At 42.9% G+C, this 14,908-nt stretch overlaps 1 pseudogene; it reads left to right on the plus strand.

The window, feature by feature from the left end:
- The first annotated feature begins 3,819 nt into the window (after positions 1–3,819).
- LOC112265844 lies at positions 3,820–4,446 on the plus strand (annotated as a pseudogene).
- The last annotated feature ends 10,462 nt before the right edge of the window (positions 4,447–14,908 follow it).

Raw genomic sequence — 14,908 nt, forward strand, 5'->3', positions numbered from 1 at the left:
TACATCGGGTAAAAAGCTTGTGCAATTTCAGGATGTTCGCTACCTGCAAATAGCATATCGTCCAAAACCAGCAGATTGTTTTTATGAGTAGTGTCACACCCTGACCGTAGAGAGCGTTTTATGTCTCTATTTTGGTTTGGTCAGGGTGTGATTTGGGTGGGCAGTCTATGTTCTATGTTCTATGATTTTCTATTTCTATGTGTGGTTCTCAATCAAAGGCAGCTGTCTATCGTTGTCTCTGATTGAGAACCATACTTAGGTACCCTTTTCCACCACCTGTAATGTGGGAAGTTAACTTTGTCTTTGTTCAGGGCACATAGCTTCATGGTTTGGTTTTTGTTCTTCGTTTTGTCTGCAGCATTTTTTAATAAAAGAGAACATGTACGCTTACTATGCTGCACTCTGGTCCAGTCCTTCAGCCAGCCGTGACAAGGACAGAGGTTTTCATGTATAAATTACAATATTTTCTCTAGATGGCCTTTTATTTTCTCTAATTTCAAGAACTACAGACAATTACACTAACATGGGTAAATTACCTGTAGTTTTACAACTCTAAAATAATCTAAATGTATGTGTTGTGCAAGGTATTCCCAGGTATTATTAAAAATGTGTAAGAAAATGAATTACATAATATATGTACCCCATGTTATTTTTCACAAGAGACCTATTCTGAACTTTTAAACAAAATTGTAAACACTTTACCCATGCTTATGCTACTTTCACATAACAAAATACAATGTCAGTGTCGGTGAACGCATGCTTCGATGCTGTGGGGAATGTGTTTCGCCAAGGTTGGGAGGGAGGAAGAGAGGAAGAGAGAGAATGAAGCCCATGGAGGAAGAGGATGGAGGGGAGGGAGTGAACGGGATGAGGGAGAAAGGCATGATGGGCTGTCAATGTTCTCTTGATCGTAGTTTTCCCAGCAGCAACCCCCTCCTTCTACTCTATGAACACATTATTCCGTCTAAAACGGACCCCATTCCACTAGCACTGTCCTCCGAGCAAGCTGGTCCTGGGGCTCTGTTCACAAACAGACCCCATAGAGCCCCAGGACACAGTCTGGTGCTCACACCCTCATTTTCCCTCCCTCACTCCCAATTGATTAGTTTCTCTGGCCCAGAATTCCAATTATAACTCCAATGAGAGAGAGATAGAGAGATTGCTATCACAGGCTCATGTTAAGTGCTGAGACAGATAATCACAGGAACACCACCAAGTGGGTTGAAGTGAACAGGACTGTCTGAGGAGGAAAGAGAAGAAGATGGAGCCGAGAAGAGGACGTGTGGGAGTGAGCTAATTAGTGTCAGAAGAAGCTGAGACGCTGAATCATTCTTGCCCTCACATTCCTTTCTTTCATCCATTTTCTTTCTCAACCTCCTCCTAAGAACTACCTCTACCCTGTCCCCAGGGATGGAGAAGCCTCTACACATCAAGCTCATCAACAGTGCATTCGATTTAATTCAAAGAGAAGGGTGAAATTGTGGCCCACAATTTGGGGCGTTCCTGCATGTGGGCACTCCTGCATCTGCAGTAACCCTCTTTGTACTTCTATTGGTCCATTTTTAAGCTAGGACTCCGGTCCACAGGCAGGGGTGCTCCTGTACAGTAGGTGGCAGTAGTGCACCATAACATCGGATGCCAACCGCTGATAAACCCACAAAAGAGGCAAGGGCAACAACGGTAGCTAGCTAGGACAACGGTGGACAGTGTCCTTTGCCACCGCCTGTCGGGCACCATTTCCCCACAGTTCTGTTAATCTTAGGGATCTGTTAATCTTAAGAATTGGCCAGTAACAAATTACTTATGTTTGAAAATAAAACGTTTAATTTACGCCAAATTTATATCTAAAAAAACATAAGACCTTATTAACTACTTGTATAAACACTTACAAATTAGTGGCACCATAAAATAAAATGTCAGCAATATGTTTTATTTAGCTGCCATATACATGTTGGGAAATGTAAACAAATGGTCTACTGCCTACAGTACGTGCTGGTTTAATATGAGTTGTCCTTATCAGGTTCACCTAAATGATCACATCATGGCATTTCTTCAGCTTTGTACACAAGGTGTGCAAAGAGCCTTTCGGCATGAGCTCATTTTCCAGGAGTGTCATTGTTAAAAACACATATGCTTTGCAATTTACTGGCAGTGTGGAAAGTTGGGAGAGAGGGCAAGAATTAGTTTTTAGAGGAGGTGTATTTTACTTTTTCAGCTTCACTCCAATAAACACAAAACATGAAGAATAGCTTAGCACTATAATATATATATATATACAGTGGGGAGAACAAGTATTTGATACACTGCCGATTTTAAAGGTTTTCCTACTTACAAAGCATGTAGATGTCTGTAATTTTTTTATTATAGGTACACTTCAACTGTGAGAGACGGAATCTAAAACAAACATCCAGAAAAATCACATTGTATGATTTTTAAGTAATGAATTCAAATTTTATTGCATGAAAATAAGTATTTGATCACCTAACAACCAGTAAGAATTCAGGCTCTCACAGACCTGTTAGTTTTTCTTCAAGAAGCCCTCCTGTTCTCCACTCATTACCTGCACCTGTTTGAACTCGTTACCTGTATAAAAGACACCTGTCCACACACTCAAACAGACTCCAACCTCTCCACAATGGTCAAGGCCAGAGAGGGTGTAAGGACATCAGGGATACAATTGTAGACCTGCACACGGCTGGGATGGGCTACAGGACAATAGGCAAGCAGCTTGGTGAGAAGGCAACTGTTGGTGCAAATATTAGAAATTGGAAGAAGTTCAAGATGACGGTCAATCACCCTCGGTCTGGGGCTCCATGCAAGATCTCACTTTGTGGGGCATCAATGATCATGAGGAAGGTGAGGGATCAGCCCAGAACTACACGGCAGGACCTGGTCAATGACATGAAGAGAGCTGGGACCACAGTCTCAAAGAAAACCATTAGTAACACACTATGCCGTCATGGATTAAAATCCTGCAGTGCACGCAAGGTCCCCCTGCTCAAGCCAGTGCATGTCCAGGCATTACTTATTTTCCATCATAATTTGCAAATAAATTCATGAAAAATCCTACAATGTAATTTTCTGGAATTTTTTTTCTTCTCATTTTATCTGTCATAGTTGAAGTGTACCTATGTGTTACGGTTTTCTCCAGTTCTTCTTTGGGGCGGCGATATTCTCCAGGCTGATCCCAGGGTCCTTCTCCGAACAATTCATCCTCCCATGTCCAATCCTCTCTTTGTTGCTTCTGCTGTCGCTGCCTGTCACCATGCTGCTTGGTCCAGTTGTGGTGGGTGATTCTGTTACGGTTTTCTTCCGTCGAAGGAGAGTCGGACCAAAATGCAGCGTGGTTAATTCAATACATGTTTAATAGACGAATAAACACGATCAATACAAAAACAATAAACGTACGTGAAAACCGAAACAGCCTAAACTGGTGCAAACTAACACTGGGACAGGAACAATCACCCACAAACACACAGTGAAACCCAGGCTACCTAAATATGGTTCCCAATCAGAGACAACGAGAATCACCTGACTCTGATTGAGAACCGCCTCAGGCAGCCATAGACTATGCTAGACACCCCTACTCAGCCACAATCCCAATACCTACTAAAACCCCAATACAAAAACACAACACAAAATAAACTCATGTCACACCCTGGCCTGACCAAATAAATATATAAACACAAAATACTAAGATCAGGGCGTGACACTATGATGAAAATTACAGGCCTCTCTCATCTTTTTAAGTGGGAGAACTTGCACAATTGGTGGCTGACTAAATACTTTTTTGCCCCACTGTATATGGTCCATCTGAGGATGGTCTGTACTCCCTTACCACAGACCTTTTGCGACATGACCACAGCGGGCGGCAGCTGGACTCTGGTGGCAAGCGTGCATGATTACAACTTCTATGGGAAGTGCACGGTTGGCGATAGTTAGACGTGCCAGCAGGGCAACAATGCCAAGTGGCCAAAAGGGGAAGACAAGCTGGCCAACAGGAAGACTTGGGAGGCAGGCTACTATGACATCGTAGCAGAAGACCTGCTGGAACTTTCCCAGCAACATGCCCTTATACCACTGGAACCTGACTGCCATCATCCAACAATGGACCCTCCATTCCCATAGTTTATGACCTCGGGGACAAAGAGTCCACCAAAATGTTCTACGGCCCTTACTCTGGAGGGGAGATTGAAGGAGGCTTCATCAGTTTCAGAGCCATAAACCATGAACGGGCGGCCACAGCCATCTGCTCTGGGGTCAAACCCAAAGGCGGTGAGGTTGATGCATACTGTATTGGTGGTGGTGGGTTTTTCCCTCAGGATAATCTTCTTCAATATGGGGATTTCACCTCCTTTGCCTGGAACGGCAACCAATGTGACCAATGTAGGCTGGAGTGCATCAAAACAGATGCTGGAGTCAGCTGTGTTACTCTATTACCGCTAATTCACAGTGCATTTACTTTTCTTTGATTGAATGATAGACAGATTTTTGGGTAAAATAATTTGTACAGTTTAAAATGAAAAGTACATTTAAAAGTCATTTTGATAATATTAGTAATATTAATAATAATAATATTACCTTTTTTAACTATTAATCCATTACTACAAAGAAATAGCATAAAGCAATAACCATTCCATTCATACATTTTTTTTGTGTCTAATACAATCATTAAATGCTTATAGCTGATAGTGACAAATATTATGTCATGTGAGGCTCTTAATAACTGAAATTACGGTAAGGTTACTGTAAAGCACTTTGTAACACCTGTTGTGTTGGGGTGATGGGTGCTGTGAAAGAGAGGAGAGAGATTCAGAAGGAGAGAGCAGAAAGGACGTTCTGAGTGCTGTAATGATGCCTCAGTGTATTGACATTACTAGCCATGTGATGTTTTGAAATGTAGATATATATTATATGCTGCTGGCTGTTTGATTAAAACATATTTGTCACGTGAAGAAAGACACTGGGCATGATCGTATCCAACTAACAGTGCTCCCGTGGCACACACACATGGCTGAGAAGCAACAGGTGACATAATGATGAAGAGAAGAAAAGCAGCCAGCCTGACATAAGAATGTCCATGGCTATACAGCATCATTATTTCTGGGTCTGTTTCCCTGGTTGAGGCTTTCCGGGAGGTTGAGAGCCAGAGATGCTACCACCACCATCAGAGTAAAGGACACATAATTAGAGTGTTCTGGATAACACACTTCACCTTGTGTTAGGATCACAGCCGTCACACACAGCCGTACACACACACACACACACACACACACACACACACACACACACACACACACACACACACACACACACACACACACACACACACACACACACACACACACACACACACACACACACACACACACTGCATCTCCCCTCCTGTTTAGCTGCCAAGCACATGAATGCCAGTCACACGTGTGGAATGATCAGGAGCAGTGGACATCCTCGCAACCACCCCTTGGTTAAAACCATGTAAATAAAAACAGGGTTACTCTGCTGTCAAGCCTGCAAGGTGTGTGTGTGTGTGTGTGTGTGTGTGTGTGTGTGTGTGTGAGGGTGCGCAAAGGGAGATGGGCAGCATTAGGGAGAGGAGTCATGCACAGGATGCTACAACAAGATTGTTTGGTTTTTAATGTCTCCTCCCTCAGGTTGGGAGAAAGAGATGCTACCACCACCATCAGAGTAAAGGACACATAACTAGAGTGTTCTGGATAACACACTTCACCTTGTGTTAGGATCACAGTCACACACACACACACACACACACACACACACACACACACACACACACACACACACACACACACACACACACACACACACACACACACACACACACACACACACACACACACACACACACGCCTGCATCTCCCCTAAAACACCATCCTACAAAATATAAATTAAGTCAGAGAACTGTAAAGGCTACAATTCTATAGGCATCGGAGACCATACAGCTGTAGTTTTGGCTACACTGCTGGAAATGGTTCAACTCTGAGACTATTGATCACTACAGAATAAGAGCAAATCTTAGATGTATAATTACTCGTCTGCAGCTAGAAATTACGTAAGTCTAGTATGAGAATACCGACAACCGCCGAAGCATCTATTCTATGGAAACATTTCCGAATGGTACTCTGAAGTATTCCATTCTAACCACCTACAACCACAAAAGATATTGTGACTTCTGGGAAAGTTAACCAGAGACTCTGATGAACACTACAGGACGATCGAGTATTCCAACAGAGAAGACAACAATGACATATGGGCGTAAATATATACATTGCAATTATTCTTGAATGAGCTGCCATTCAGGTGCAAGGGATTAGCATTTCAATAAATATAATTATAGAATGTGTGTAGTTCATCCATTTTGTCTTTCCTGCTCTTTCTCAGTCCCCACCCCTTTCCTTTGTCTACCAAGCCGGCACAACGGCTTAGCCCACTATGACTTTTCTATCATTGTTAGTAACAGTATTTACTGTTTGTTTATGTGATTATTAAGTTAGTTAAATAAATAAATAATAAAGCCAATTTGTATATTGCTGATTCATTATGGAAACTAGAGTTTGTGCAGATATACAAGGGTTTGCGACATTCAGTAATGAGAACTGATAAGGTAAAAGTTAATTAATAGAAAACGAATTGATCAGATATTAAAATATCTGAAGAGTTATATTCGGAAAATGAAACGTTGTAATCTCAAAATTGTCTGTGATGCCCTGACTTCCTAGTGAATTCATATTTACATGGTTAGTTTAATCACTTAATAATGAAACCTAAAGAACTGTTTTGATACAAATACATCTTCACATTTAATGATAGTCACAGACACGACAGCTGTTAGAGACAGGGGCTATTGATGAGTGTTTGACATGTTTTCCCCTGTCAGTGTGTCATCCTGACAGATAAGAGCCTGGCTGACAGCTCCTCTGATGGCTGCTCTGTCATGTCAGCTGTTCTGTTCTGTTCTCCCCACATGCAGCAGCAATGTGGTGATATCAGTGACAGGTCAGCCAGGCTAAGAGGGGTGCAGTGAGGATGTGGTAGGGGGGGGGTCTTGTCTGTCTGTCGGTCCTTCTGTCTGTGTGCCTGTATGTTTCTGTGTCTGTCTGCTCTCCTCTATAGCTTGGTCCTAGTCTTGAGTTTTCTCAGGCAAGTTAAACTCTGAAACTAGCCCAAGAATCGTTTAATCTGTCCCTCATTGCATTTTTCCTCCTTCTCCTCATCCCTCCTCCCATCCATCACTCCATACCCCTGGCCTGTGTGGTTGAGAGGAGACTACAGATTCAGAGGGCAGTAGCAGTAGTCAGCAGTAGAAGTCCAGAGGGACTCAGAGAGCAGCAGAAGTGTTGCTCCAGCGCTAGTGTTCTGGATCGATGAGGATAAACACAACACTGAGCTACTGATCCTAAAAAAAATCTGGCCACACACACATACATGCATACATACATATGTAACAGTTTAAGTTTAGTCCGTCCCCTCGCCCCTACCCGGGCTCGAACCAGGGACCCTCTGCACACATAGACAACTGACACCCACAAAGCACTGTTACCCATCGCTCCACAAAAGCCACAGCCCTTGCAGAGCAAGGGGAACAACTACTTCAAGGTCTCAGAGTGAGTAACTTCACCAATTGAAACGCTATTAGCGCGCACCACTGCAAACTAGCTAGTCATTTCACATCGGTTACACATACATACATACGGAACTGGAAGGATCCTGCCTCTATAAATACACACCGAAGAGAAGGCATCCCAACATACACGCAACACTGAGCCCATAGAGAGAGGAGGCCTCTGAGGTGGTCCCAGGGAGAATTTACAAGCTTGAGAGATCAGAGAGAGGAGAGACTAGAGGACACTACGTGACCAGATGAGAACAGAGAAGTGTCATGAGAGAGGGAGGGACTCAAATGTCGGAGTCCGGAGTGAAAAAATATATATATATACACAGGTTTTTAGAAATGATTGCGAATTAATTAAAAATGAAAAACAAAAATACCTTATTTACATAGTAATTCAGACCATTTGCTATGAGACTTGGAATGGAGCACAGGTGTATCCTGTTTCCATTGATCATCCTTGAGAGTTATCTACAAAGTGATTGGAGTCTCCCTGTGGTAGATTCAATTAATTGGACATGATTTGGAAAGGCACACACCTGTCTATAAAAAGTCCCACAGTTGACAGTGCATGTCAGAGCAAGGAAGGAATTGTCCGTAGAGCTCCGACACAGGGTTGTGTCGAGACTCACTCGGATAGAGCTCCAGAGTTCCTCTGTGTAGATGGGAGAACCTTCCAGAAGGACAACCATCTCTGCAGCACTCCACCAATTAGGCCTTTATGGTAGAGTGGCTAGACAGAAGCCACTCCTCAGTAAAAGGCACATGACAGCCCGCTTGGAGTTTTCCTAAAGGCACCTAAAGACTCTGAGACCATGAGACACAAGATTCTCTGGTTTGATTGAACTCTTTGGACTGAATTCCAAACATCATGTCTGGAGGAAACCTGGCACCATCCCTACAGTGAAGCATGGTGCTGTTTTTCAGCTGTAGGGACTGGGAGACTAGTCAGGATCGAGGGAAAGATGAACAGACCAAAGTACAGAGAGATCTTTGATGAAAAACTGCTCCAGAGCACTCAGGACCTCAGAACGGGGCAAAGGTTCACCTTCCAACAGGACCACAACCCTAAGCAGACAGCCAAGACAACGCAGGAGTGGCTTCGTGACAAGTCTCTGAATGTCCTTGAGTGGCCCAGCCAGAGCCCGGACTTGAACCCGATCGAACATCTCTGGAGAGACCTGAAAATAGCTGTGCAACAATTCTCTCCATCCAACCTGACAGAGCTTGAGAGGATCTGCAGAGAAGAATGGGAGAAACTCCCCAAATACAGGTGTGCCAAGCTTGTAGCGTCATACCCAAGAAGACTCGATGCAGTAGTTGCTGTAAGTGATGGGATGTATAGACATTATGGACAGTATGTGAAACTGAACTGAACAGACCAGCAAAGAGAGAGTCTGAGTACCAAAAGGCACCCTATTCCTTTTGTAGTGCACTACTTTTGACCAGGACCAATAGGGCCATGGTGTAGAGAATAAGTTGCCATTCGGGACGCATCCAGAGTGTAGTATCAGAGAGGCGGAGAGCTCTGGGTCTCACAGGAGCATACATACATACATACATACATACACACACGCACACACACACACACACACACACACACACACACACACACACACACACACACACACACACACACACACACACACACACACACACACACACACACACACACACACACACACACACACACACACACACACACAACCATTCAAAAGTTTGGGGTCACTTAGAAATGTTCTTGTTTTTCAAAGAAAAGCACATTTTTTGTCCATTAAAATAACAGGAAATTGATCAGAAATACAGTGTAGACATTGTTAATGTTGTAAATTACTATTGTAGCTGGAAACGGCTGATTTTGTTATGGAAAATCTACATAGACGTACAGAGGCCTATTATCAGCAACCATCACTCCTGTGTTCCAATGGCACGTTGTGTTAGCTAATCCAAGTTTATAATTTTAAAAGGCTATGTAACGTTCATCGTCCTCGTCTGAGGAGGAGTAGGAGAGATCGGACCAATATGCAGCATGGTACGTGTCCATGTTAATTTATTCAACAGAACACTAAACAAAATAACAACGGAGAATGAAACGAAACAGTTCTGAAAGGTGATATATACTAAACAGAAAACATTCACCCACAAAACACAGGTGGGAAAAGGCTACCTAAGTATGATTCTCAATCAGAGACAACGAATGACTGCCTCTGATTGAGAACCATACCAGGCCAAACACATAAACACAACCTAGAAAAACGAACATAGACTGCCCACCCCAACTCACGCCCTGACCATACAAAGACAAAATAAAGGAACTAGGGTCAGAACGTGACAGGCTAATTGATCATGAGAAAACCCTTTTGCAATTATGTTAGCACAGCTGAAAACTGTTGCGCTAATCTAAGAAGCAATAGAACTGGCCTTCTTTAGACTAGTTGAGTATCTGGAGCATCAGCATTTGTGGGTTCGATTACAGGCTCAAAATGTCCAGAAACAAAGAACTTTCTTCTGAAACTCGTCAGTCTATTCTTGTTCAGAGAAATGATTCTATTCCATGCGAGAAATGGGCAAGAAATGGAAGATCTTATACAACGTTATGTACTACTCCATTCCCAGAATAGCACAAACTGGCTTTAACCAGAACAGAAAGAGTGGGAGGCCCCGGTGCACAACTGAGCAAGAAGACAAGTACATTCTCTAGTTTGAGAAACAGACGCTTCACAAGTCCTCAACTGGCAGCTTCATTAAATAGTACCCACAAAACACCAGTCTCAACATCAACAGTGAAGAGGCGATTCCGGGATACTGGCCTTCTTACATATAAAACCTTATTTGTTCATCATTAAGGGGAAGGGTGTGCTTGAAAGGATGTGCATAACTCTGCAATGTTGGGTTGTATTGGAGAGAGTCTCAGTCTTAAATCATTTTCCATACACAGTCTGTGCCTGTATTTAGTTCATGCTAGTGAAAGCTGATAATCCACTCTCACATAAGTACGTGGTTGCAAAGGGCATCAGTGTCTTAACATTGAGATTTGCAAAGGCAGGACATCTGGCAGTGGCTTCTGATTTCAATTAAATCTTCACAGAACCGCTTGTTGCAATTTCGATGAGGCTCTCTTGTTCAGATATCGGTAACTGGACTGGAGGCAGGGCATGAAAGGTATAATGAATTCAGTTGTTTATGTCGTCGGTTTTGGTAAATTACCTGTTTATTTGCGTATCCAGCTCACTCAGGTGCTTCGCTATATCACATTTGACATGGTCTGTAAGCTTGAGTTCATTTGCACACAAAAAAATCATACAATGATGGAAAGACCTGTGTGTTGTCCTTGTTAATTTAATGCAGACAGAGAAGAGCTCCAACTTCTTAATCATAGCCTCAATTTTGTCCTGCACATTGAATATCGTTGCAGAGAGTCCCTGTAATCCTAGATTCAGATCATTCAGGCAAAGAAAAACATCACCCATATTGGCCAGTCGTATGAGAAACTTGTCATCATGCAAGCGGTCAGACAAGTGAAAATAATGGTCAGTAAAGAAAACTTTAAGCTCGTCTCTCAATTTAAAAAAAACATGTCAATACTTTGCCCCTTGATAACCAGCGCACTTCTGTATGTTATAAAAGCGTTACATGGTCGCTGCCCATATCATTGCATAATGCATAAAATACACGAGAGTTCAGGGGCCTTGCTTTAACAATGTTACCCATTTTTACTGTAGTGTCCAAAATGTCTTTCAAGCTGTCAGGCATTTTCCCTTGGCAGCAAGAGCCTCTCGGTGGATGCTGCAGTGCACCCAAGTGGCGTCGGGAGCAACTGCTTGCATACCCGTTACCACTCCACTATGTTTCCCTGTCATGGCTTTTGTATCATCTGTACAGGTACCAGCGCATCCTGACCACCAAAGTCCATTTGATGTCACAAAGCTGTCCAGTACTTTAAAAATATCCTCTCATGGTTTCCAGTGGTTTGCAGAATTGGATGTCTTACTTATTTGACTCCCCATAAACGTAACGGACAAACACCAGGAGCTGTGCCAGGCCCCCCATGTCTGTTGACTCATCCAGCTGTAATGGATAGAAATCACTGGCTTGTATGCGAAGAAGTAATTGTTTCAAAACACCTCCTACCATGTCACTGATGCGTCGTGAAACAGTGTTGTTTGATGAAGGCATTGCCTGTATCGTTTTTTTGGCCTTTTCCCCCAGCATTGTCCCATCCATATCCGCGGCAGCAGGAAGAATTAAGTCCTCCACAATAGCATGGGCCTGTCCTAGCCACTAGGTAGTTCACCATATAAGATGCTTCTAGCCCCTTCTTGTTAATGGTCGTTAATGGTTGCTTTTTATACATGTCTTACTACTCGAAAGTCATCTTCATTCTCGCTCAAAAACATCCCATGGTTTATATTTTAAATTGGCATGTTTTGTTTCTAAATGTCTGCACAAGAGTGAAGGTTTCATCGAGTTGTGAGATAGTACTTTTGCACATATAACACACTGTGGCTGAGGAAAGGCACTACTCACAATATAAGTGAATCCCAAATCAATGTAGTTCTCATCATATTTACGTCTCTTCGATGGTCCAATGCCCCTGTCGGTTGTTCGGTGCTTTCACAGGGAAAGGGGCATTAGTTTTTTGGTTGCATCAGATTCACAACTGTCAGTGTCCATGCTAGCTGGGCTAACAACAAATGTAGAATTACTGATGCTAGCATTGGATGTGCTCGTGGAAGCAGAACAACTTGTGTCGTCGACAGGTGCAGGTGTAGTTCTGCTGGTAGTAGCAGTACTATCTGTAGAGCTGATATGTGTGTCTATGGACGCAGGTCTTACTTTATTTAACCATTCATACATTTTCAAGCAAACAGAATGAGCAGCAGCTACGTTTGGCTACATATGCACATCATCGATGGTCCAACATCCCTGTCTGTGGTTCAGTGCTTCCCAAGTCCATACGGACCGTTAGTGGAATCCCGAGAGAGAGTATCGGTTAATGTGATTGGATGTTAATTATTTGACTAGGCTACCTGTATTTGACATTGTGTTGTTATTTCACTGAACACTAGATGGTTTAATTGTATTTTTGGCAGTGAAATGAGGTTACTCAGGCGAGAAAAAATCATCACCCAAATGTATAGCCCCGTTGGAAAATCTAAATGGATTGTTTGAGAATGTGAATCACATTTTTATTTGGCGTACCCCCTACGGCATTGAGCGTACTCCAGTTTGGGAATAGCCTTTCTACACCACCCCCCTCCTCCTCCTCCAAATCCTTCTCTTTTATTTTCTCTCATGAACTGAACAGGTGAGGGACCTGCTGTAAATTAATAGAGTGCTTGTCTACAGTCTCCAGGGCCCCTGGTGTGTTCAACTGTAAGAAAATGAATTTTCAGCTTCATGTGCTTAATACAGCATATTAACATGGGCAAGGAGTATGTTCCTTAAAAATAGATATAAAAGAAACAAGCAACTGGTGCGGCATTTTGTTTCTTCTGATAGAATAACAACACACACACCACGCACGCACACACGCACACACGCACACACGCACACACACACACACACACACACACACACACACACACACACACACACACACACACACACACACACACACACACACACACACACACACACACACACACACACAGGTCAATGTACAAAGAGAGAGGTCTCTGGTAAGACTCCTTCACAAACAACACATGTCCCTCTGTTGCAGCAGGACACCACAATGGCAAACTAAAACACGTGACGTGTTATTGTCTAAGCTAAGAGACAAGTCATCAACCTTTGTGTCTGGCAGCCGTGTGTGATTGTGTCCGTGTCCGTCCGTCAGTGTGTGCGTGTCTAGACATCCTCATGTGGTCCATGTCTCTTCTGGTACCCTGATCACAACAACGTACATGTGTCTCCAGACAGTAGGATTAGGGTTAGAGGGCAGGCGGACACGAAGGCATACAGGGGACTCCTCCAAAATATCCCCCAACCCCCACCCCTTCACGTTCATCTCCAGGCACCAAGACGAGAGATCTAGTGCAAGGAGAAGTGAAAAAGAGGTAGTTGTTGAAACAGATTTTGGAACGGTTTCACAGACAGCTTGCAGTGTGGTAATCAATCAATCTCTCTCACTCTCAATCTCTCCCATTGCCAAAGCAACTGAAATAGATAGTAAACACTCACTCATATTATGGCTATATACAGTGTTGTAACGATGTGCAAATAGTTAATGCACAAAAGGCAAAATAATTTAACATAAATATGGGTTGTATTTAAATGGTGTTTGTTCTTTACTGGTTGCCCTTTTCTTGTGACAACTGGTCACAAGTCGTGCTGCTCTGATAGATATGGGAGTTTTCGAGTTCTTTGTGAGTCTGTTTAATCTGAGGGAAATATGTGTCTCTAATATGGTCATGCATTTGGTAGGAGGTTAGGAAGTGGAGCTCAGTTTCCACCTTTTTTGTGAGCAGTGTGCACATAGCCTGTCTTCTCTTGAGAGCCAGGTCTTTCTACGGCAGCCTCTCTCAATAGCAAGGCTATGCTCACTGAATCTGTACATAGTCAAAACAATCCTTAATTGTGGGTCAGTCACTGTGGTCCAGGACCAACTTGATTAGGGGACTCGTCTCCAGGTTCATCTCTCTGTAGGTGATGGCTTTGTCAAGAAAGGTTTGTGAATCGATTCCTTTCATGTGGTTGTAGAATTGTACACAGAGTTTGACATTGTACGCAGAGGATATTTTTGCAGAAATCTGCATGCAGACTCTCAATTTGGTGTTTGTCCCATTTTTGTGAATTCTTGGTTGGTGAGCGGACCCCAGACCTCACAACCATAAAGGGCAGTTATATAACTGATTCAAGTATTTTTTTCCAGATCCTAATTGGTATATTAAAATCTATGTTCCTTTTAATGGCGTAGAAGGCCCTTCTTGCCTTGCCGCTCAGATCGTTCACAGCTTTGTGGAAGTTACATGTGGCGCTGATGTTTAGGCTGAGGTATGTATAGTTTCTTGTATGCTCTAGCACAATGGTGTCTAGATGGAATTTGTATTTGTGGTCCTGGCAACTGGACCTTTTTTTGGTCTAACTGAGATTTACTGTCAAAAAAGATTTACGGGCAAAAAAGTATTTAGTCAGCCACCAATTGTGCAAGTTCTCCCACTCAAAAAGATGAGAGAGGCCTGTAATTTTCATCATAGGTACACTTCAACTATGACAGACAAAATGAGAAAGAAAATTCAGAAAATCCCATTGTAGGATTTTTTATGAATTTATTTG

This window comes from Oncorhynchus tshawytscha, linkage group LG13 (genome assembly GCF_018296145.1).
Source record: "Oncorhynchus tshawytscha isolate Ot180627B linkage group LG13, Otsh_v2.0, whole genome shotgun sequence".
NCBI lineage: Eukaryota > Metazoa > Chordata > Actinopteri > Salmoniformes > Salmonidae > Oncorhynchus > Oncorhynchus tshawytscha.